The following is a 25,117-nucleotide window of genomic DNA, read 5'->3' as shown; positions in this document are numbered from 1 at the left end:
CTGTCGGACCCTCCGATCACCATCTGCTCCCCGAACCCCTGACCACCGTCAGACCCTCCAACCACCATCTTCTCCCCGACCACCGTTGGATCCCTCGAACACCATCAGAATCCACCTCCTACCCCACCACCGCCACCACCCCCCCCCGCCCCCCCCCAAAACTCAGGGGCACCCCCGTGATCGGGACGGCCCCCCCTGGCAATCAGGAACCTGACGATTTCTAATACCCCAGTAGACCTACCTGAGCTGCTCGGCTGCAGGCTTCCCGCCACACAGCCCTCCAGCCTGTCAATCAGGCTGCCTGTGCGCGGGAAACCGACAGAAAATTTTTAAAGGAGCCCAGCAGTTAAAAACTGCAGGACATTCGGGAAACCCGTTCTTCCGCGTTTCACGACTTCAAAACAGCCCCCCCCCGCACGGGACACACCTCCGGGCTAAAATTCAGGCCCTGCTTCTCTCTCCACAGAAGCTGCCTGACCTGAGTATTTCTGGCATTTTCTATTTTTATGACAGTACACAGTTAGTTAGTGCTACACAATACCTGCTCAAATGTATTCATGCAGTCTCTGATGACTGCAAAACCCATGATTTTTCTACCTGAATTCCCTGCCCCCTCCAGTACATTGTGCCACATTGTTTGAAGCATAGCCCAATACTGCAAATGACGTGAGATAGGACCCCTTTATAATGGACAACACTAGTCCAGATAGCCATGACCTGGTTTTTCCTATTTTTAATATAGCTGCTATGCTGAGAGTACATGATTCTAGGCACCCTATACTGTGCAAACAGCTATGTGCTTTTAGACAGCTTATTAAAATTTTGATATGTTCGTATGGCAGTCAAATGACAGTCTTGGAGCAACTATTTTAGCAGAGGCATTAGTTTACTTTATAAAATTCATGAGTTGATGCCTGCATCAAAATAGCTCGCAGGAATATAGCACAAAGACAATAATTCATACAATAATTTCAGCAATGGTCACCACTAAGCTTGCAATATCTGCAATTCTCTAGGTTTGCAGCAGAATTCAATTTTTAGCAATTCAGATAGGAGCTAAGTTATCTATGCTGCAGCAATTTTTGTGAAGGTATTTAAGTTTTTCTGCAGTCTCAAGGGGGCTTTATACACAGGGTACTGACCTCTATTCGCTGATCATTGATTTGTGCCATCACTGAGCCAGAATTTAAGGACAAGGGCAGATGGTAGTGATATTATACACAGATTAGGTACTTTCTGTTCTTAACTCTGTCACAAAACCATGGCTATTTCATAATCAACAGGAATAGAAAAAAATCCTGGCCTAGAAATTCGAGTGTGCTGGAAACCTGCCAGTGGCACTGCGGGCTGCAGTTAACGGCTGCCGAAATTAATAGCACTGGCAGCACCGGTGTATTGATGCTGCTTCCTAATTATCAGTGCAGCGCTAAACGCACCGTACAAGGCTGGTTTTCAGGCGGTAGTCTCAGCAGGAGGCCCAATGTAGCATGGTCGTAGCATCATTACAGCAAGAACAGCCTTCTCTTAAAGCAAGGCTGTCATTTTAGAAAGTACTAAACTGCCTTCTAAAATGAAAAAAATAAAAATAATTTAAAAAGAGGCAGTTTTTAACCCTTAGAGCTCAACTGCCTTCTGGAAAAAAAAACATTAAAATGAATTCCCAAATGGCAGTCTTCAGCTCTTAAAACGGAATTGCCTTCCGCACCTCAAAAAATGGGAAACGTGCTTCAGCACCAAACACAAATGGCTCAACAAGCCAGGGAAGGGGCCTCAGGGTCTTACACGCAGCACTCCAGCTTTGTGCAGGGGGTCAACACTGTAATGATCAGTACCCTGTCATTCTGGAATGGTACACTAGGTGGTGCTGCATGTATATAAGAGTGGGCTACCCACGATGCACCAGGCTACCCACAAGGCAGCAGTCAAGATGGATGCCTCTACAGATACTGTACCTAGTCCACATGTGCTCAATAAAGTGTCTAGCAAAAGCTAGCTGTTCTTAATAAAAATGACTAGTTATTAATGAACATAACATGGTACCAGGATTGGTAAGATTTGCTGAATATTGTGCAACGCGACATGGAGAATTTGAAGCCACCAGAGCGTTTGAAATTCACAGGAAATATCGACTACAATTGGCAGACTTTTAAACAACAATTCGAACTCTACATTGCTGCCATCGGGTACGGTACGAAGCCAGACGCAAGGAAAATAGCGTTGCTGCTCACGGTTGCAGGCCCACAGGCGATAGAGGTATTTAATACATTTGTATTTAATCCAGAGGAGAACAGAGGAAAATTAGACGATGTGCTAAAGAAGTTTGATACACATTGTTCTCCCAAAAAGAATGAAACCTATGAGAGGTAAATCTTCTGTTCTCGGACACAGCAGCAAAATGAGACTTTTGATAGCTTTATAACTGATCTGAAACTGAAAGCACAGACATGTAATTTCTCTGAGCTGAAAGCATCCATGATTCGTGACCAGATTGTGTTTGGTATTCATGATAAAAAAGTCAGGGACTGCCTGTTGAGAGAAACCGAACTAACATTAGAAATTGCTGTGAAAATATGCCAAGCCAGTGAGCTTGCTCGAAAGCACGCGAAGACTTTCAGTAAAATCAATAATGATGCAATTGTAATGAGTGATAATGCTGCTGTCGGTGCTGTGTCCTACAAGGGGAAGAAACGTGGGCAGAACAGAAATGAAAAGCAATCTGAGGATGAAATTTTTAATTGTAAACGCTGTGGTTACAAACACCAGTTAAGACAATGCCCAGCATTTGGAAAAATGTGCACAAAGTGTAACGGAAAGAATCACTTTGCCAAACAATGCTTTTCAAAAGTAAAAACAAAGGGCGGGCAACGAGTTAATGTGATTGAGGACACTGATTTAAGTGAGACATTTTTTGTACGAATGGTGTCATGTGACAATGTCAAAAATGATACAGAAAATGTGCAGCCCTCAGATATGGACAATGCTGAACATAAAATTAATGCAGTAAAAGAGGACAAATGGATGATCCCACTGCAGATAAATGGAGCATTAGTTACATTGAAACTCGACACTGGGGCAAAAGCAAACTTAATCAGTATGAGTGACATTAAAAACATGAAAGAAAAGCCCAAAATACAGAAAAAGTCAGTACTACTGAAGGACTATAATGGACAGAAAATAGATAGCTTAGGTGTATGCAGACTTAAAGAGACAGTCAAAGACAAAGTGCATCATCTCATGTTTTCTGTTGTGGCTGAAGGACTTGATTCACTACTGGGTGATGAAGCTTGTGAGGACTTAGAACTGGTCAAGAGAGTCTACCGTATAAACTGTGCCATAAGCAGACCAGATGACTCAGTGGATTCTGTAGTAAATAATTTCCAGGATGTGTTCAAAGAATTTGGAGTTCTACCATTCACTTACAAGATCCAGCTAAAGGAGGATGCTCAGCCAGTGGTACATGCTCCACGAAGAGTTCCAGCACCCCTGCGTGACCGGCTCACGAATGAACTGGACAGAATGACCACACTAGGAATCATCAGGAAAGTCGAAAAGCCAATAGACTGGGTTAACTCCATGGTATGTGTAAAGAAAAAGAACAATGATCTAAGAATATGCATGGATCCAAAGGACTTAAATGCAAACATAAAACGTGAACACTACCAGATTCCCAAGCGAGGAGAAATCACCAGTGAAATGTCAGGTGCCAGATACTTTACAGAGCTCGATGCCTCACAAGGATTTTGGCAACTAAAACTGGATGAAGAGAGCACCAAATACTGTACCTTCAACACACCATTTAGCAGGTATTGTTTCCTCAGAATGCCTTTCAGGATAATATCTGCATTTGACACCTTTCATAGAGCGATGGAACACATAATTGAAGGTCTGGAAGGAGTTCAGGTCGATGCTGATGACATCATCATCTGGGGCTCCACACTGAAAGAACACAATGAGTGACTGACTAAAGTGCTACAGAGCATACGCCAGAATGGACTGAAGCTCAACAAAGCCAAGTGTCAGTTTGCCGTCCAGGAAGTCACTTTCCTAGGAGATAATCTATCTGGTAAAGGACTAGAGCCAGATATGGAAAAAGTAAACGCCATACTCAAAATGCCCCGACCCACTGACAAAAAAGGAGCGCTATGCATCATGGGGATGATAAACTTCATTGGAAAGTTCATTCCTAACTTGTCAGCCAAGACAGCCTGTCTGCGAGACCTGCTACGTAAAACAAACGAGTTTGCATGGACAGAAAGACATGAACAAGAGTGGATAAACCTCAAAACAGTGCTGACAACCACACCTGTACTCACCTTCTTTGACCCAACAAAAAGAATCAAAGTGTCAACGGATGCATCAAAAGATGGCCTAGGTGCGGTCTTGCTACAAGCAGAGGGTGAAGATTGGAAGCCTGTTACCTATGCCTCCAGGTCTATGACTGATACTGAGTGTTGGTACGCCCAGATTGAAAAGGAATGTCTAGGCTTGGTAGTTGGACTAGAAAAGTTTCATGGCTACAAATATGGACTTCCCACCTTCACAGTTGAGACAGACCACAGCCCACTGGTTGCCATCATAAAAAAGAACCTGAATGAGATGTCTCCAAGGATTCAACGACTCATGATGAAGCTACAAAGATATGACTTTGAACTGATCTACACACCAGGCAAATACAGTGTTAGCAGATGCACTATCCCGAGCACCCACAATGAGTCATGTGAGCTCCACTGAAGACGTGGATGTTCATGTGAGTATGGTCACTGCTGCGCTGCCCGTGTCAGACACAAAATCAAAGCAAATAGCAGAAGAAACAGTAAAAGATACAGTATTACAAACAGTAATAGAGAACATTCATCATGGTTGGCCAAAAGGTTCCTGTCCAAAATATTTTCACATAAGGTCAGAATTGAGTGTCGCAAGTGGACTATTACTAAAACAGAACAGAATAGTCATTCCACAGGCTCTACGTCAAGACATGCTCAAAAGGATTCATGAGGGACACCTCGGAATTGAAAAATGCAAAAGGAGAGCAAGAGACACTGTTTATTGGCTTGGCATAAATAAGGACATTGAGAACATGATAGGCAAATGTGAGACATGTCAGAAACACCAAAACAAACAAGCAAAGGAACCAATGATAGTAGTTGACATACCAACAGCACCATGGCAAAAGGGTGGTATGGACCTTTTTCATTTAAAATGGTAAAGACTATCTAATAGTGATTGACTACTATTCTAACTATCCTGAGATGGCGCTGCTCTCAAGCACCACAGCAAGCAGTGTCATAATGTATGTAAAATCCATCTTCGCCAGACATGGAATTCCCAGGATTGCCGATAGCGACAATGGTCCGTGCTTCAACTGTAAGGAGTGGCAACAGTGCCATTATGACTTTCAACACATCACATCCAGTCCTTTGTATGCTCAGTCGAATGGTAAGGCAGACAAAGGTGTTCAAGTTCTCAAGCAGCTACTGAAGAAAGCGACAGAAAGCAAGTCTGATCCTTATCTCGCCCTGCTGAGCTACCGAGCCTCACCTTTAGACTCTGGTTCTTCACCTGCTGAACTCCTAATGGGTCGCAAGTTGCGTACTACGCTACCCTGCTGTGCAAAAGAAAAGCAGAGTAAGGAACTGAGACAGAGACTTCGACTTCAACTGTTAAAGCTGAAACAGAAATCATACTATGACAAGTCATCCAAAACTCTGAAACCATTGACAAGGGTTGATGTTGTCAGGATTGAAGATCCAGATGCATGGAACAGGAAAGCTACAGTTCTTGAGGAAGTAGGACCAAGGTCATACACTGTTAGAACTGAGGAAGGACAGATTCTCAGGAGGAACCGCCGTTCCCTCCTAAAAACACAAGAGACTATCGAAGAGCAAATCAATGACAATGCCGCAACTGAATCTTGTCACTCACCACCAGAACAATCTAACACAAACACACATACAGGCTCTCATGAAAACACATCAGACTTACTTGTGCTGAGAAGATCCACACGTGAAGTAAAAAAGCCTGATAAACATAATCTTTGAGTACAAAGAAAACTACATTGAAAATGTATTGACTGTTGAAGATGTTTATGTTGTTATGATTGATATTGATTGATACTGATTTTGTTCAACCTCAAAGAAAGGGGGATGTAATGATCAGTAACCTGTCATTCTGGAATGGTACACTAGGTGGTGTTGTATGTATATAAGAGTGGGCTACCCACGATGCACCAGGCTACCCACAAGGCAGCAGTCAAGATGGATGCCTCTACAGATACTGTACCTAGTTCACATGTGCTCAATAAAGTGTCTAGCAAAAGCTAGCTGTTCTTAATAAAAATGACTAGTTATTAATGAACATAACAAACACTGCAAGAGAGGTCCTCTACCCACAGGGGGTCCTCCAGAAAGAACGAGGTGGAACTAGATCACCGAGGCCGTCACTGCCAGCAGTGTCACCCCCACCACCTGGCTCCAGTGCCCAAAGAAGCTTCATGACCTCAGACCAGTGGTCAAGGTCAGTAAATGCATCTTCAAGAGCAGTCTCCTACCAACTGTACCACTAGCCTCACACACTGCTCATTGCACGACCGCCCCCCCCCCACAAAATCACTCATCTACCAAAAATCTGTACCAAACACAAGGCACACCTCACATTCCTAGCTTCACCTCGCTCCCTTGGAGGGCCGTTCGTGGAAGGGGTATGGCGGAGTCCTTGGACAGCGGTGGGGCTGAAAGAATACACAATGCTGATATCCTCATATGGTTATCATTCTTCTTGCATGCACTTCTTGCTTCCCCCCCACCCCAACTCTACCCTGGTCCCTTCCTCATTTCACACACCCAAGAAATGCAGCAGCAGAGGCTTTTATTTCAGCATTGTGTCACTGGTACTAGAGAGGATAATTCCATCCCAGCCAGAAAGGGGATGCCTGGGTTGCGCCCTCCTCTTCCCACTGTGAGCGGATGCTGGCAATCTGAACTAAAAGCAGAAAATGCTGGAAATACTCAGCAGCTCAGGCAGCAGCTCGACCCGAGACGTGAACTCTTTCTCTCTCCACAGATGCTGCCTGGCCTGCTGAGTATTTCCAGCATTTTCTGTCTTCTCGGAGGCCTTCCTTTACCCTCTGAGGCATTGCAAGCCGCACTCCCTGCACATTTTAAAAACTTTTAACATGTATTGCACCAAGCCACTACTTCGAGAAAATATAAAAAGATCTGGTACAAAAGCTTAAATGTAAACTTACCTGAAAGATGTGTGCCCCTTTAAGAGCTGACCGCGTCTGTCGGTCTGGTGCATGTTCGCATTTCAGAGCGAGCTTAGGGCCCAGCACTAATCTCAGCACAAAGTCCAAGTTTGCAGAGTGTGGCGTTAAGTCAGCGTTGCAGGCCGACTGACATCATGCTCGCCAGATTTGCATATCTAGGGCCAGCGCTGCTAATGGCAACACTATGACCCTCACCAAAATGGCAGCTGAGTCCCGTGCCAGAGGGGGGCATTAGAGTGGCGCCCACCACTTTTTTCCAGGATTCCAGTGATAACGGGTGGTGGTAAGTAGCCCAATTCTTCCCCCATATGTCTTTCTAACTAGCCACTGCAAATGTGTTACTGTGGGATGTTGCAGCTTTAAGACAATTGTGCTCCTGCATTATCTGCTAGAAGTTGCTCCATTTTGGAAAAAAATACACTTTTTGGTACAAATTCCTTTGTAATTATCAGAAAGAGTTGAAATATTTATTTTTATTCACTGCAAAGCAGTGCCCGCCCTCCTGCTTTGTGTCAGCTCTTGCTGTCAGCTGGGCACTCAGCATGAAATGGACAACATTATATTGGAATGGTGTTGGCTGCTGAATTACATCATTAGACCCCAACTTTTGCATGTCCATTGGGCCTTCGCCTACCTGGCTTAAATATGCCTGTTAAAATTGTAGGGTGTGATAAATCCATGTAGTGAGACAAGGACTCGAAGAGGCGAGGTATTAGGATTAATAAGAGTACTTTATTAAAACGACTGCGAAACAACCAGGCAGGCTTGCATCCAGGCATTGCACCTTTGCTGACCTTGACAGGAAGACAACCTCTGACCTTAGCAGCAGCATTGGCTACAGCACCACCTGGTGGATAACCTTAATCATAACATCCCAGATTACTATATCCCTCCTCCCTTAAGATTTCAGTATGAATTTCTTAACAAACAACCATTCCTGAGGGTCACATAAGGAGTCTCCATTCATCATGTTCCATACTTGACGAATCTAACAGTTCAGTATCAATCTCTCTGGTGGCTTGCGAGTCCTTTGTGAATGTCTAACAGTAAAGTCCCTGATTGTTTGTGGTGAAGCCACCAGCTGCTCCTGAGCAGTGCTCAGAATATCTGACTCTGCAACGATGGTTTCCTCTTGAGGAATAGGTTCCTGTGGAATTGTCTCGGTCCCTGGTGGTGGCACCACAGATGCACTTGGATAATTGGGGGCAACCCTGTCTTCAGTCATTGCATCTGGAACCTTCATTTCAATTTCCCCTTGTCTGGGAAGTATCTGATCTACATGTCTGCGTACTACCCTACCATCTCCCAACATGACTTTGTATGATACTGGACCTGTCATTGAGTCGATGAAGCCACGAATCCACTTTGGTCCATAACTGAAATTCCTGGTAAGGACTGCATCTCCTTCTCCAAAACTTCGGCTCTTTGTTCTTTTGTCATGGTTCTCTTTTTGTTTGTTTTGTCTGTTTTCCATTTTGCTTTATAAGTCTGGGTGGACAAGGTCAAGAGTGGAGCGTAGTCTACAACCTAATAACATCTCAGCAGGAGAGCGTCCTGTGGTGGATTGAGGTGTTATTCTGGAGCTGAACAGAACCAGTGACACTTTGGCTGCTAAACTCCCTTCTGCACTTTTTTTCCATCATCTCCTTAAATGTTTGTATGGCTCTCTCCGCAAGTCCATTCGAGGACGGATGATATGGAGCCGAGGTCACCTGCACTATGCCATTTTTTCTCAAGAACTCTTTTGACTCTGTACTCACAAAACGAGTGGCATTGTCACTCACCACGATCTCCGGTAGCCCTCGATTACTGAAGCTCCGATGCAGGTAGTCTGTAGTAGTAGTGGTGGAAGCAGAATTTACAGGATAAACATCCATCCATTTGGAATGTGCATCAATGATTATGAGGAACATCTTCCCTATGAATGGACTCGCATAATCTAAGTGCAATCTTCTCCATGGTTTATCCGGCCACTCCCAGGGGTGGAGAGGAGCCGCTGCTGGTGCCTTCCGGTGTTCCTGACAAGTGCTGCATGTCTTGACTAGATTTTCTATCTCCTCATCTAGCTTTGGCCACCACAAGTAACTCCTAGCCAAGGCTTTCATACGCGAGACCCCAGGATGACACTGATGTAGTTGCTCTAGGATAGACTGTTGTGCTGGCTGTGGAATAATCACTCGTGCTCCCCACAACACGCAACCATCCTGCACACTCAGCTCTGTTTTCCTGACACTGTAGGGTGTGAAGTCAGCCCCTTCCGGATGCTGTGGCCATCCCCTCACCACATATTCTCGAACTCTAGACAGTACTGGATCTTTACCTGTCCATGTTCTTACTTGCTCTGCAGTCACAAGTGCCGTGTCAGTGTCCTCCAACATCAAAACTCTGTCCTCTGGAGCTGCATGGATAGGTGTGCCTGGCAGTGGAAGACGGCTCAAGGCATCTGCGTTCCCATGGTACTTGCCCGCCTTGTAGACGATGACATACTCATATGCCCTCAACGCCACTGCCCAACTCTGGATCCGGGGTGACACCATCTGTGGAACTGCTTTCATTTCATTGAAAAGAGAGGAGGTTTATGATCGGTGCATATGGTGAACTTCCTGCCATGTATGTACTTGTGGAACCTCTGTAACCCAAACATTACTGCTAACCCCTCTTTGTCTAACTGGGAATAGTTTTTTTCCGCTGGTGTCAGAGTTCAGGACATAAACCCTATTGGTCTTTCAATTCCATCTTCCATGCAGTGTGAAAGAACTGCCCCCACCCCGTAAGGTGAAGCATCACAAGAGAGAATGATGTCTTTCTCTGCATTGTAGTGAACCAGCACATCCGACGACAGCATCAGTTTCTTGGACTGTTCAAATGAATCCCCCTGCTCCTCTCCCCACTGCCACTGTGCCTCCTTGTGCAGTAGTTTGTGAAGAGGTGCTAACACAGTTGACAAGTTTGGTAAAAACCTGTTATCATAGTTCAGCAGTCCCAGGTAAGCTTTTAACTCAGCCACATTTGTAGGAGCAGGGGCGTCCTGCAGTGCTTGTACCTTCTCCTTGTGTGGATGGAGCCCGGTGGCGTCCACTGTGTCCCAGGAACACTGCCTCATTTCCCAGGAAAGTGCACTTACTCCTCTTGAGCCGTAACCCAGCCTTATCCAATCTTTGTAGTACCTCTCTCAGAGTGCTCAGATGCTCCTGGTCGGTTCTTCCCATCACCAGAATGTCATCCAGATAGATGGAAACATGTGGAATCCATTGCAGTACACCTTCGATTGTCCTCTGGAAGATAGCTGGACTAGATGAGACACCAAATGGTAAGCGGTTATATGTAAACAAGCCCTTGTGTATTTGTGGGGGCATACTTTGATTCGTCATCCAGTGTAATCTGCAAGTAGGCATGACTCATTTCCAACTTTCTGAATTTCTTTCCTCCAGCCAGGTTTGCAAAGAGATCCTCTGTTTTGGGAATCGGATACTGCTCTAGTTTGGACACCCAATTGACTGTCAATTTATAGTCTGCACAGAGTACTCTGCCTTGTTCATTATGGTCACGCCGCACCCTGTATCCACTTCAAAGTTCACCTTAGAGTCATTTACTGTCAGTTGCAATGCGATAGGAGCCACTTTTGGAATGTTCTCTAACATGCTATACATTATGAACATATCCTCTTCTTCCTCAGCTTTCCCGCTGATGTGGTGTGCGCCATGCTTTTTCCCATTTCTCTCCCTTGGTTTTGCTGTCCTCCCCATTTTGGTTTGGATTCCCCCACAGGTGATTTTGCCCTGCAAGCTCATTTCATGTGTCCTTGTTTCCCACACTTGTAGCACTTTTCCTCCAGAAACCAGCATTCACTCGCCAGGTGATCGCCCTTGCATCTATAACATGTCTTCACATGCTCACGTTGTGGTTTCTGACGCATGTTCAACTTGTGCACAACAACCTGACCTGCAACTTGAGTAGCATTAGCCCTGTCTGAACCCTGTATTTCTTTTACATCTCAGTTCGCTGTCTCTATGGCTTGAGCAAGTTCCAATGCTTTTTCATAAATAAGCCCAGTCTCGGATAATAATCTGCGCTGCATTCGGTCGTCCATTATTCCGCAAACTAGCCTATCTCTCAGCATTTCCTTCAGGTTGTTCCCATAATTGCAATCTTGTGCTAATTTACGCAACACCGCTACATTGTCCATTACACGCTCTTCCTCTTTCCTGTTCCTTGAATTAAACTTGAACCGCTGTACAATCTCACTAGGCTTAGGGTTGAAATGTTCTTTTAGCAAGGCCACTAATTCAACAAATGATTTGTCTCCAGGCTTTTCAGGACTGAGCAGATTCTTCATCAAACTGTAGGTTTGGCTTCCCACTGAACTAAGCAGAATGGCTTTCCTTTTTCCGGCATCATTTATTTCATTTGCTTCGAAAAAATAACCCAACACTTCACAGTATTCCTCCCAGGCTTGTGCTTGACTATCAAAAGCGGAAACCGTTCCTACCATGGCAGCCATGCTCTCTTCTAGCTGGTACCTAACCGTAGCTCATAATTTTTTTGTTTAAACGTCCTGGCAGACTTTTCTTCTTTATTCAGGGTCCTTTAGTTACCTCGTCGCCAAATGTGATAAATCCATGTTGTGAGACAAGGACTCGAAGAGGTGAGGTATTAGGATTAATAAGAGTACTTTATTAAACGACTGCGAAACAACCAGGCAGGCTTGCATCCAGGCATTGCACCTTTGCTGACCTTGACAGGAAGCAAACCTCTGACCTTAACAGCAGCATTGGCTACAGCACCACCTCGTGGATAACCTTAATCATAACATTCCAGATTACTATATAGGGGGTGGTGTGGGGTGGCGCATACGCCCCATCAGTTATGCCCCTGACTGTTTATGAGCGGTTCAAATCGCTCCCACGCCCCTGGGTTCTAGACACTGGACTTAGGTACAGGCGGAGATACAGAAAAGACTCGAGTAGACAGGTGGTTTGGATGTAAGCAAAACCAAGATTTTATTGAAATGGAAATTAACACAATCTTATGAAAAGTTACTTGTATAAAATTTACAGGCAAATACAAAATAACTATACTTATACAGGGAATGGGGAACACACGGCACATCGAGGGAAAATGACTATCTTAACAATCACCTTATCCTTATCCCACCCCCTATACCTAACTAGATTAAGCTATGAGGGGCCAGAATTCATGCTCACCAATCAAAAGATCTGCTGAATTCAAAACAGCGGTGGGGTTTGGGGTCCGCTCTTTGTGCTCTCTGGAGCCTGCCATCATCACGTGGTCTTGGGGTGCTGCAAGGGCATTGTCCAGGTACAAGTGCCCCAAAGTTAAAGTCTCTGCTTGGGTACTTGACCTCGCAGGGATGATGGTTCCTCTTACTCGGCCGGCAGTTGGAGTTTGCGTGAAGATAGTCGACAGTGAGCTGGATTGATGGCCCGATTATTCGAAACTTTTCTTCAATCGTCTTCCCATTCGTCTTCCTCACCACCTCGCCTCGTCGCGTCCCGCCTCGCCTGGCTTGTCCGTGTCCGCCTGGCGCAATGCCAGGCATCCTGATGGAATGGGGAAGGCACGGGCAGTGGCCAGGCGGTAAGCGCGGGACGGGGAAAGAGCAGTAGCCATGAGGGCAAGGGGCCGGAGCAGGTGCCGGGAGCAAGGGCAGAGAGCAGAGAGAGAAAAGGTGGCCAGTGGGCCTACAATTATACTCCTTCGGATGGCCCTTATCTGCGCGCCAAATCAGGTTAGTTCTTTGTCCCAATCTTGGCAGGCTAGTTTAAATAATTGTAGCAATCTAAACGAACTGTTTTTAGATGGCCGGTAATCGCACCTACCGGCCCGATTTCTGAGTTGCTTTTGTTATAAATACATCTTAAATCGGCCTGCCCAGCTTCGATGGCTTCCCAAAGCTGTTTCCGATTATTTATGCAAACAACTTGATAGCCTTACATATAGGCCTCACTGGGTTTTGATCTGTCTCCGATTTGACTTAATGCATGATTCAAAGTCCTGTCTGCTTTCAAAACACAAAAGTCTCTCTTCACAGACACTAGCTTGGGTTTCGATTTCCCAAGAAGCTGCTTGTGCCACAGAGTCCAAGCTTTTAAAATCTTGCAGGCTTTTGGCCACGAGGCGCGGACGCCATCTTTGGGTACCCTTTTCATTAAAATGTCCATGCAGGGTCCCTTTTATTAACAATAACCTTTGGGGAAATGTAGAAATTTTGCGAATCTTACAAAATGGCATGTAGTGCTCATTCAGCACAGATGTGGTGAGTTGTAAGCTGCCATGATTCTCGTTGGGAATGGGGGTTTTGAATCAATTGTTTGCCCAGGACTGATGTTGAACTAGATGTTCTATAGTTACCTAGTTTATCAAGGGAATTATATATGCCACTTTCCAATCCCATGGCACAATTTGCATATTTGAGGAGATTACAAAATTGTGGCCAAAGTCTCTGTTATCTCCCCTCTGACTGCTTTTAACAATCTAGGGTGAATGCCACCAGGGCCTGGTGACTTATCTGCTAATTTCTTTTCAGAACCAATTCCATTTCTACAGTTATCTCTGACAATCGTTCTGTATCCTCTGACAGTATACCAACAATCACATTTCCACTAGCATTGATAAAAAACATAAAAAATATTAATATCTCCATTATATCTTAATTGTTTACAATTAGAACCCCTCCTTCATCTCAGTGGTCCTACCTTCCCTTTTTACTTTGTAGATGCTTACTAAAGCAATTACTATTTCCTTTATATTATTTGCTAGTCTTTTATTGTATTCCCTTGTGTCCATTCAAATCTGCTTTTTCATCTACATACCACACTTTCCATATTATTTAGTATTATCAGCCCTAACTTTAAGGTATGTCCTCCTTTTAAGTTTCAGTTTAGTTTTAATCTATTTATCCACAGAACTCTGTACTTTGAACCTCATATTTGAAGATTGCTGATCTCTATCTTGAATCCACAGTTCTCTAGGTTTGTAGCAGAATTCAAAATGTTTCAACAAACCAGATAAAAGCTTCATAGAAATTGGAAATTCTGACATGTGATAGCTCAGACTTCACAGAAATCAGGATTTCAGACAGGCCTTTCTAACTATAGAAAATACAAATCAAAAACAGGATTCTTTATTAACAATTGAGTAACTTTCATGTTTTTAACAACAAACAGAATTAGAGAGCTAAATATGCAGATGAAATCGAAAAAGCTTTCAACTGAAATGACCCTCATTATCATTAGTTGTACAAAAGCAACGCTCATTCTTCTATGGTGAACTATATTTAAAGATATTAATTTCTTAAGTTTAGCACTATTTTAAAAGGATACATTTCCACAGGAACACATGGATTCACACTTTCTTAATGCACGAAAAAATCAGTACTGACAAAATGAATATGCATCAAGCATGCTGCTGACATATCTGACACAAGAGGAATGGTGCTAGCATTCAATAATCAATGACAGTGGTACAGAACAGGCCAGATTGCTGAACTGAATACTACCTTCACTTTTTGCCATAAAGAACACATTTCCATTTCACAGTCATGTCTCAGAGCTAGGGAACCTTTAAATATGAATCTCATGTGAAAGGATTACTTTATTCCCATGTAAGGAACCTAATGAACTAGTACATGGCTGGGTTAAAATAAAACACTTAAATTTGCAATGATTTAATATTAATGGGCCAGAAATTCAGGTAGGAGACTTCCCGCAGGTGCAAGCTCCCGACCTGCACTTACCTAGCGCGCTGGCCATTGTGTTGTGGGCCCACATGGGATTCCAATCCTGGGCCGGCTCCAATGGTAATGCTCAGTGTAGTGTCTCCTCAGCCTGTACTGCAGGGAAACTACTATGAACCAACCAACTCTACTTCTCTAGTTTGCAAAATGTCATAAGTTTTGCTATTTAACTATAAATAATATGAAATCAATATATTGGGCCAGGTCATACTGGAGCTGGGGTAGGCCATTAGACAGACATTTTCCTGCATCCTTCAGCTCAAAATTATTTTGCGTCGTAACTTACTGCAAGTGCGAGCCGGCGCACAGTGCTTGCATATCCCAGGGGCACAGTTAGTTCGAAGCGTCCCCTGGGATCACGTGGGCCATGGAGAGCCAATCATAGCAGGGAATCTCTATTCATAGGTGTGACAGGAAGACCTGTCAAATCTATGAAGAGAGTTCGGCCCCAAAACCTAACTAAATCTTCAAATACATTTTAAAACAACATCACATTTTTAAAATAACTATAAATTACATAAAATAACTAGTTAAACAATAATTTACATTTTTGAAAAAATTAATTACAGTTTTTAACAGGGCTAAAAATAAACTTACCTTTCTTTAAAGTATTTAAAAATAGTAAACCCGTGGAAAAAATGTTTTAATTTTACTTAATTCATCACTTACCTTGTTAAAAGCAGGCCTTGCGACTGCTTTTTAAAAGTATAGCTGCTGGAGACTTACCCTCACAGAGAAACCTGTAAAAAAAACGGAAGTTCCAGGCGTACACGCTGCCTCTCCGGCGCATGCGTTCGACCTGTGAACCCCTTCCTTTAAGGGAACGGAAGTTCTGGTTTCTCGCGCATGCGCAGTTCATGCACGAAACCGGCACTTTCGTTGGGCCTACGCGTGAATACCCAGTGCGTAATCACCCATGAGGACCCGAATTTCTGGCCCAATATGTATTGCACAAGCAATTCTAAGGGAAAACAAAATCATTTTTATCCTTGAATAAAACTCTACAATTGAACCAATATTTTTACTTTAACCACAAATTACTACCTTCTAGTTAATCTCCCATAGCATTGCACATGGGGAGCTGAAACCAACTATTATCTTCAGGTGAAGTAGGGTTAGAGGTCAGGCAATAGTTGGACCAAGGCACACGGACATAATTCAGTCCCCATCTTAAAGTCATCCTGTCCTTATTTTTATATAATGAGTCAGATCTTGCTGGAAAAATAACAGCGTGGTAACGATAACACCATTATTAATGTGTAAATCAGCCAACAAGTTCAGGGGATTAAGAGATACGCCGTGAATTACGAATCTCTAGAACTTGCTGATCAATTTACGCCACTCGCTTTGCATAAACAGCACCTTGCCCTTAGCCTCCCCATTACTTTTAAACTTACTGGATTTGCACATTAATTGCCCATTAAACTTGCCACAGAAAGTTAGGGCTAGAACTCAACTCAACCTCTCTGGCCCAGAAAGGGAACAATTTAAACTTTTCAATCTCATTCCTGCATGTAGTAAATTGTTTAGAGATTTTTTAAGTACAACATTTTTAAATGTATAATTTTTTTTCTTACTTTTCTATTCTGTCTCTATTTTCTCTCTCTCTTAATCCAATCCTTCTTTCTGTTAGTTCTCCTTTTGTACCTGATTTGACTCTAATTCACTTTCCTTTCAGTCATTTCTTTGTTTCTTTCTGAATCCTTAAATCTCATTGGTTACAGAGATACACTGTTGGTCCTGTCATTTACTAACGTCATAGAAGTCCCGCTGCCTCACCACGCCATTATCAGCTCGCACTTGCAGTAAGTTACGACGCAAAATAATTTTGAGCTGAAGGATGCAGGAAAATGTCTAATGGCCTACCCCAGCTCCAGCATGATCTGACCCAATATATTGATTTTATATTATAGTTAAATAGCAAAACTTATGACATTTTGCAAACTAGAGAAGTAGAGTTGGTTGGTTCATAGTAGTTTCCCTGCAGTACAGGCTGAGGAGACACTACACTGAGCATTACCATTGGTGACAGGGTATAATTAGTGTTACAGGTTTACAGAAGCAGTTTGCATTATAAATGGGCACATGGAATTTTTAATGGAAAATTTGACAATAGGAAGTAAGGTTTGCAGATAGGAAGTGCACGCTGATGTAAGATTTTTAATGTTATCGATGTGTACAACTAATGGTTAGTTAGAGGCAAAATGTAGCATCTGCAAGGGGCATTATTTCACCTGTTGATAAATTCTCCAACTATTGTGATACTTTATGAAACAGGAAGTTTTTTAAAATATTTGAGCTAAGGTAGGAGAATGAGTGAATATGAAGTTCAGACATAATCATTTGCAAATGCCTAATAAAGTGCAATAAGGGAAACTGGTTGAGGGGGATTGGGCTTCTTGCACGTGCTCCTCAGAGTATCAGAAGGCGAGTGGGGGTTGGGGAGGGGGTGCGGGAAGTTGTAGCGTTAAGTTCAAGATTCCAGGGCATGGGTGAACCAGTTGGGTTTTTACAATTATCCAGAATTATCAGCTTTATTATTTAATTTAAATCACAACTTGCCATGGTAAAATTTGAACTCTCAACTTTCAGGATTGCTTTTCAGTATCATAACCACTAGATTACCAAAGTGCAAATGAAAGCATTAATCACATACTTTACTACATACTGCACCACTCCATGCAGAATGAAAATGGCCTTAAAATAAATTATTTGCTTTATTTCAACATCCTCTCATTTCTTTTTTTTCCATGTTGTTATGCAAGTTACGCAAAAATAGTAGAGAAAATTTCAAAACTAGGAGATCATAAATATATGATAGTCACTAATAAATCCAATAAGGAATTCAGGAGAAACTTCTTTACCGAGAGTGGTTAGAACGTGGAAATTGCTACCAGATGAAGTGATTGAGGCGAATAGCATAGATGTATTTAAAGGGGAAGCTAGATAAGTACATGATGGAGAAAGGAACAGCAGGTTATGCTGATAGGGTGAGACCAAATAGTGGCATAGACCAGTTGGGCTGAATGGCCTGTTTTTGCTGTAAATTCTATGTAAATTATAGAATCATAGAATGTTACACAGAGAAGGAGGCCATTTAGCTTAAAAAGTCTGCACCAGTGTATTTCTCCACATGAGCTTTATTATCTGATTCTACTCACTCCCCACACCCTTTAATAGTCCTTGTTTTCATACTACAACCGGTGTAGGCTCCAATATGCATAATTAGTGCCTCCTCCTGATTCAGTAGATTATTTGGTAAATGAATAAATTAACCACTACATTTAACTTCCTCACTAAATTTCATTAATTATTTGCTCACTTTATACAAATACTACATTGAAAAGAAACATTACTGCTTCATTAACATAAATAATAAAAATAATCTATGAACTTACAACATCACTATCTCTTATTATAAACCCATCCATTTTGTCGATGGGCAACTCCACAGGAGATTCAAACACATTAAAACAAAATCATCCTCAACCTTTTCTTAAGGGTAATAAAAAATTATATAAGTGGAGTCTTTGGTGGGAATGTATTTGATACTTACTTGATTGTGAGCTGTGGTACCAGCACCATCCACGTGATAATTGTTACATAAAATTCTGTTCTTATCAAGTATTTAACACCCCTGCTGTATTTTTAATACCAATAACCTCATGAGTAGCAAAGGGATATAATAATGTCCATGCTTATTCTGAAACTTACCTGTGCAGCAAAGATTTGCCAAAGAAATATGTAACTGTGAGAGATATAGTGGTAGGGTTTGATTACACATGAGATTCAAAGCTGCAGGTGTTACCTGCTTCACCAGAATGCGATATTTAAGTAACAAGTATCACAGCTACAGTCCAATTTACATGAAGAATCTAATTTCTCATTTTGACATTGGTTTGGTCTCAGCTGTCAGTGAACATCAAAAGTCATTTGTGAAAGACTTCTCTGCTATTTATAATCAAGATCAATCTTGACTATACAAGGTTAACTGGCACTCAGAATAAAAGGAGCCTGTGGCAGGATTGACTAATGTGAAAAAAGTGCCTTCCTTCACAGTAGTTATCTGTGGTAGATAAATATCCTTAAATTAGATTTATTGACATTAAATATTATGTGCTGTTACCTTAAAGCAATAGGATTTTAAAAAGAATGTGAATCATATAGCTTGTTGCTGAGTATGTGACCATCATTTTAAAATATAATTTAATAGATTGATGTATTTGCTGTATCTTATTTCATTTAGAAGTTAAACTAGGTAGAATCTTTAAACAGAACAAAACAAGTTAGACATTTTGAAACAAATTTTGCATTTTTATTTTAAATTATGACTGCCTGAAAATGCCGAAGATAATATTCCACAAATTTGGCTACTCCCCTAACAGACCAACTAATGTTCAGTAATCATTTCTAGACCCTATCTGGAAAACAAAAAAAAGAGTTACTGCTGTGTAACAAGGTTGAATAATAGAACACGGCAAGTGTCATCAAATGGGATGGGCTTGGTTTTCCTCAACCCATCCCAGGGTGATCGGGACAGGATTCCACCTGCTGCACAAATGCCATGAACTGAGTTGAGGTTGTTACACCTACAGAGTGGGCTCCCAGCCTGCCAGCAAAAGGGAACCCATCACCGCCAGCCAGGCAAATGCGGGCAGTGCTGCAGCAGAACCACCACTGTGGGGCAGTGAAAGGGTGAAAGGGCACAAAACTAAATTATGGCAGGGATGCAGCAATAGGCCTTCCCACCCTGATTTTCCTCAGGGTAAGGGATGGGTGAAAATTTGAAGCATAGTTAATGCAGTTCTCTGGATCAGGGAAAGAGCAGGAGGCAGGGCCGCTACAGTCAGTGATGTATTGGAAAAGGAGGTCAGGGAGGGGGCTTGACTAGGACTGGAACAAAGTGTGTTTAACATATCCTGCAAAGGGACAGGCAGAGCTAGGACTCCTATAGTGACACCTTTTAACTGAAGGAAGCGAGTGGAATTAAAGGAGAAGTTGTTCAACAAAGTGACAATCAGCCAGGATTCATACGCCCAGATTTTATACAACAACTTGCTTGTGGATGTGGGACATCAGTTGAGGACTAGGGTCCATCTCAGTTGTTATGATCTCCATAGTCAGATAGCCTACTGACGCTGTAAAAACTTATGGATGAATTATGACCACGTCAGTAAGATGTTGGAAGTGCGCCATCACTCAAGTGACTGTGCCCATTAAAAGAAACAATGCTTTCAGGGGAGGACAGGAGTTGAGGATTTGGAGAGAAAATCAAAGTAGTTGTAGGAAACCAAAGATTTTTGAAATGGCTGAGGGATTTTTCAAATGTAGAGACAACAATCAATTATCCCCCATTTACTCTGAAACAGGTTACAAGTGAAATGAGTGTTGATGAGCCTGTTATAGTCCAACTCCTGATGCTCTCAATACTGTAATTACAGAACAGTTATGTTGCCTTTGAATGTGTGCACCTAAAAAAGGCTCAGTCGGAGATCTTAATGGCAATCCTGGAAGAGTTTAATTGACAGTCCACCTTAATATCCAGATATGCTTTTACAATCACAAGGGTAAATAGTAAAATATTTAGAATCGGTTTTGTCCTTAAATAGAAGTTTCAATATAAATTACGGTTAAATCAATTACTAAATACCAACAATTTACCTACAACATGTTTTTGCTCTGCAGTATTGTTCTGTTGATATTACGGATGACCTTAAATTGAATTCATGCTTGCCTTACTTTATTACGTGCCAAAACATTTTTTCAAGTAGACAAAAAGAATTATCTACATTTGTCTGAAGCTGTAGAAAATAAGATGATACCAGATCTAATATATTGCAATCTTGTTTTAATATACCAATCTTTTTATTATTCACAGTGTTGTGTGGCACTTCATCTGACTCTGGAAGCAATGTCTGTGCAGCAATAGGAATGGAATCACTGTACTGTAAATATGCCGAGCTTTTCACTCAGAATGTTAGTTTTAGAATTTTAACTATGGCCTTCTCAGAGCTCCTGGTTTGACGAAGTGCTGTTCAAAACAATAAGAAGCAATTGGAGTCGAAATTGAGGATGAGCATCATATTCTGTATGATTACTTCCTCCAAATATTAACAAGAGAAGACGTGAGTAACATGCCCTCGCTAAACAGAGATAACCAATGTTAAATCAGTAAATTTGATATAAATGAGAATGAAGTCCTAGAAGGGCTAAAAAGGCTCAAAACAAAGAAATTGTGAGGCAATGATAATCATTATGAGGTTACCAGTGGATACTGGGGAGGTATTAGTAGATTGGAAACAGGCTAAAATGGTACCGATATTCAAAAAAGATCAAAATCGACACAGGGAACAGCAGACCCAGTATTCTTTCTTCCATTACATACAAAATAATGACATTGATTATTGGGAGTAAACGGTAGGAGTACCTGTATAATAAGAACCTAGTAAACAGTAGCTAAGATGGGCTGTGAATTTTTTTGACGCTGCCCCTGCTCCACTTCCGAAACTTGTCCGGAAGTGCGTCAGAAACCCAATTTAGACATGGTAATAGGGTTTCCACTGCATGTCTGCCGAAGCTACGGCAGCGGAGCAGAAGCAGCTCTGAGGAAAGTACACAGCTATAGATTCAGAAGGGGAAGATTGTGACTGACCAACATCCTTGACTTATTTAAGAAAGTGACATTCCAAGTAGGTGATGCCCTGCAACATATACTTCCAAAAAGCAGTTGACAAAGTTCCACATGAAAGGCTTGCATCTGAAGGTCATTGGGACAGAACAATTGCTATTTTTTATAATTACTATTTGATGTAATCATTTTTATATATTTATACAGTAATGAGTATTTTCTATACACTGATATTTATGCTGTGGGTAAAAGTGATTTTGAACAATGTAACCCTGCCAAAACTGGAATCTTCCTCCTCAAAATGATATAGAAGATCTAATGCCTGACTAAATAACAGCGAGTTGAGATAGCAACATTTAAATTCATGAGATGCAATTCTATTAGTTTGAATACATTTAAAGCTGTTTCTGTGGGCCATCATCTGCTCAGTATAGAAACATCATAGAGAGTGATATGAACTAGTGATGTCACTATTTTATTCTAAAATGCATTAAGACAGATAACTCATAATATATTGCTTAAGTTTGGAAACCCCTTGTCAGAGAGTTACACTGTCTAACAAGGACACACCTTTAGGAACATTCAGAATGCCTATGCTCGCTATCCAATAGAGGCTGAGCATTGACCACTGTTCTTCCATAAGAACTGAATTTGGCTCTGATGAGAGTGCAGGTAGAATCTTGTTCTGAATTATATTGTTCTTAAGCTGGATTCAATAATGATAAATTTTGCATTATGTCTATCTTGAGTGATAGTCAAAGTAGAGTTTATGGGAAAGTCAATGTTCACCTTATCTTTGAGTAAGCAAACAACCTAACAAACCTATTTACATATGCTTTGGTTCCCCAGTTGAAAGTGACATGTAGTCTACATGAATTGAATAGAAACATAGAAGATAGGAGCAGGAGTAGGCCATTCGGCCCTTCGAGCCTGCTCCGCCATTCAATGAAATTATGGCTGATCATTAAAATTCAGTACCCTGTCCCTGCCTTCTCCCCATATCCCTTTAGCCTTAAGAAATATATCCAACTCTTTCTTGAATATATTTAATGAACTGGCCTCCACCGCCCTCTGTGGCAGAGAATTCCACAGGTTCACCACTCTCTGGGTGAAGAAATTCCTCCTCATTTCAGTGTGGTAACCCTAAGTCCCCACTCAGAAGTTTCTTCACCAGGTCACACAACGGAGCAGTGCTTCAAGTAAGCCATCATCATGATGCTTATACACACACCAATATTGTGACGATCCTCAACAGCCAAAGTTTCACATACTTTAAAGATCAGCAAGCTGGCAGACAACATGCTAAGGAAAGGGGCTACTGAAAGTACAGCCCCCTGGTAATAGTTATAAACAAAACATAGTCATCGACGTGTAAGGTCACATGATATAAAGTATCATGTACAAGAGGAACTACATTACAGTTCCTGAAACCAAGAATGCATTATAATTATGTTAATATAGAAAATGTAACTGCTTTTGTTTCAATGGTTTTCTTTTACAGAGGAAGACATTATGGGGCCAAGTTTCCTCTTGTTGTGCTTCCTGTTCACTAATCACCAGGACACAAGGCAGGTCAAAAAAGGGACATAGCCCCGTATGCTAGATATGTTCTTGCCTTGCATTTCCTGAGGCGGGACATTTAAATATTATGTAAGAGACATGGGAGTGATGTATTAATGTCTCCTGTACCATTTTCTAGGGATTGTGCCTGGCATTGGCAAGAAAAGAAAAATACCCAAGAAAACTGGGCATCAGAGTTTGTGGGCAACCCTTTCGGATCAAAGGATCGGCAAAGGCGCTGCTAGCCATTCCTAGCATCCAATAAAAATGTTCTACTTTCCATCTAGGGTGCAGCAGGGCTCCAATGTGGGCCTGGGGCCTTTAAATAGTCTGAAAAAGTAAGTCCTGTTAGTTTTATCTAATGTTAACAACCTGGCAGGTCCCCAGAAAAAAGGAGAACCAGGGATTCACAAGTATTGCCAATCTACACACAGATTTCTGTCAACAACAATTAGCCTTTAACTGACCTCAGTGTTTATTTACAACAATTAGATGTTCCCTTAAAAGGAAAAGTCCACTTTAAACACAACCCTACCTTAGCAGCAGAATAATAGATTGTGTGTTAGATAGTATTTTACTCCTGTCATTATAAAATGGCATATCCTCTAACTTAACATGAGCAGGACCAGAGGAGAACTGCGAGCAATCCAAAAATAATCAGTGAAGTGCCTGGATAAACCAAGTATTCCATATATTTGGGTACATGGACTTACATGTTGTTCTGAGGACGGTTATGCACAGCAACACTCAGGAATCAATGTTTCCTTTCAGCAGGACATTGAACTTGATTGGAAATCTAGCTACTGGTCTGGAAATCATATATTGGTGTCTAAGAGTTTGTGAAGGGTGACATGTATTAAATAGGAAAGGTTGGCAATTGACATTTAATACAATTTAATTTATTTTTTTTGCTTTGAACTTGACTGTGGCCTAGTGTTGTCATCACATATTACACTAAGCACTGAAAGCTAATTGACTTTGTAAATTATTTGTGACACTAGTAATAAATATTAAATTGGATTTTTCATGGTTGTTGTGTTCAGAACTGACTGAGATTGCTTTACCTTGTACAACCACAACACAATCCACATCATGAATAAATACAATTGTCAGCAGAAGGGCAAGATACCAGGAAGGACTGAGGTAAATAATTTTTTTTCAAATGAATGTTTTAATGTGATCAAAACATATCCATCGGCGAAAATTGTTTCTCTCTTGCGTAAGACATTAGAATTCAAATTCACTGACGTATGTTTGCAGAGTTCGGTGTTTCACTAAACAAACAGTCAGTCATTCTCCAGTTGACAGCAGGATTCACAGATTTTTACCACAGTATTCCATTAAGATACACTTTACATGTTGATGGTGCCAGAGGACCTTTCACAAAGATTGGCTGGCTCCCAAAACCACAAAAGGAAATCTGGCAGCGCAGACTCCTACTTATTAAATACAAAAAGCAGGAGGGAAAGGGAACAAATACAAATAGAATGAATTGTCTTCGAAAGACATGCAGAGAAACAGAAATAATGTTCAACTGTATGTGGTCCTACATTAAATTTAAATAGGTGATATGAGTTAGACAATCACTCACCGCGAACCTCGCCGCTGGTCCTAATGGACGTTTCCAGGTCAGGGGGCGGTTTTCTCATTTCCCTGCTGTTGCTACTAGTGGCTAAAGATTGCCTGGCTAGGGGAGTGTGCCAGGGAGGGGAAGGGATTTTGGGATGGTCTCAGGGGAAGGAGGGGTGCAAGTCCGGGACAGGGGAAGCCATGATTTTCCACGTGAGGCCTAGAGGGGCTCTCTTACTCCCCCGGCCCCATAAAAAGGAAAGTTTTTCACTTACCTCAGAGGGTATTTCTGTCTTTCCAGACACCTGCCTTCATCTGACGGGACACATGGCAGTTTCCC

General features: G+C 41.9%; 1 long non-coding RNA gene across 1 annotated transcript; it reads left to right on the top strand.

The window, feature by feature from the left end:
- The first annotated feature begins 19,217 nt into the window (after nucleotides 1-19,217).
- LOC147115040 (uncharacterized) lies at nucleotides 19,218-24,228 on the top strand. Its single transcript, XR_015079038.1, has 2 exons — nucleotides 19,218-21,145; nucleotides 23,348-24,228. It is a non-coding gene; the product is annotated as an uncharacterized LOC147115040 (long non-coding RNA).
- Nucleotides 24,229-25,117: the final 889 nt, after the last annotated feature.

Source organism: Somniosus microcephalus, chromosome 7 (assembly GCF_052327205.1).
Source record: "Somniosus microcephalus isolate GS21.2 chromosome 7, FLI_Smic_1.0, whole genome shotgun sequence".
Taxonomy (NCBI): Eukaryota; Metazoa; Chordata; class Chondrichthyes; order Squaliformes; family Somniosidae; genus Somniosus; species Somniosus microcephalus.
The sequence above is the reverse complement of the archived record's forward strand: the minus strand, read 5'-3'. Positions and strand labels throughout refer to the sequence as shown.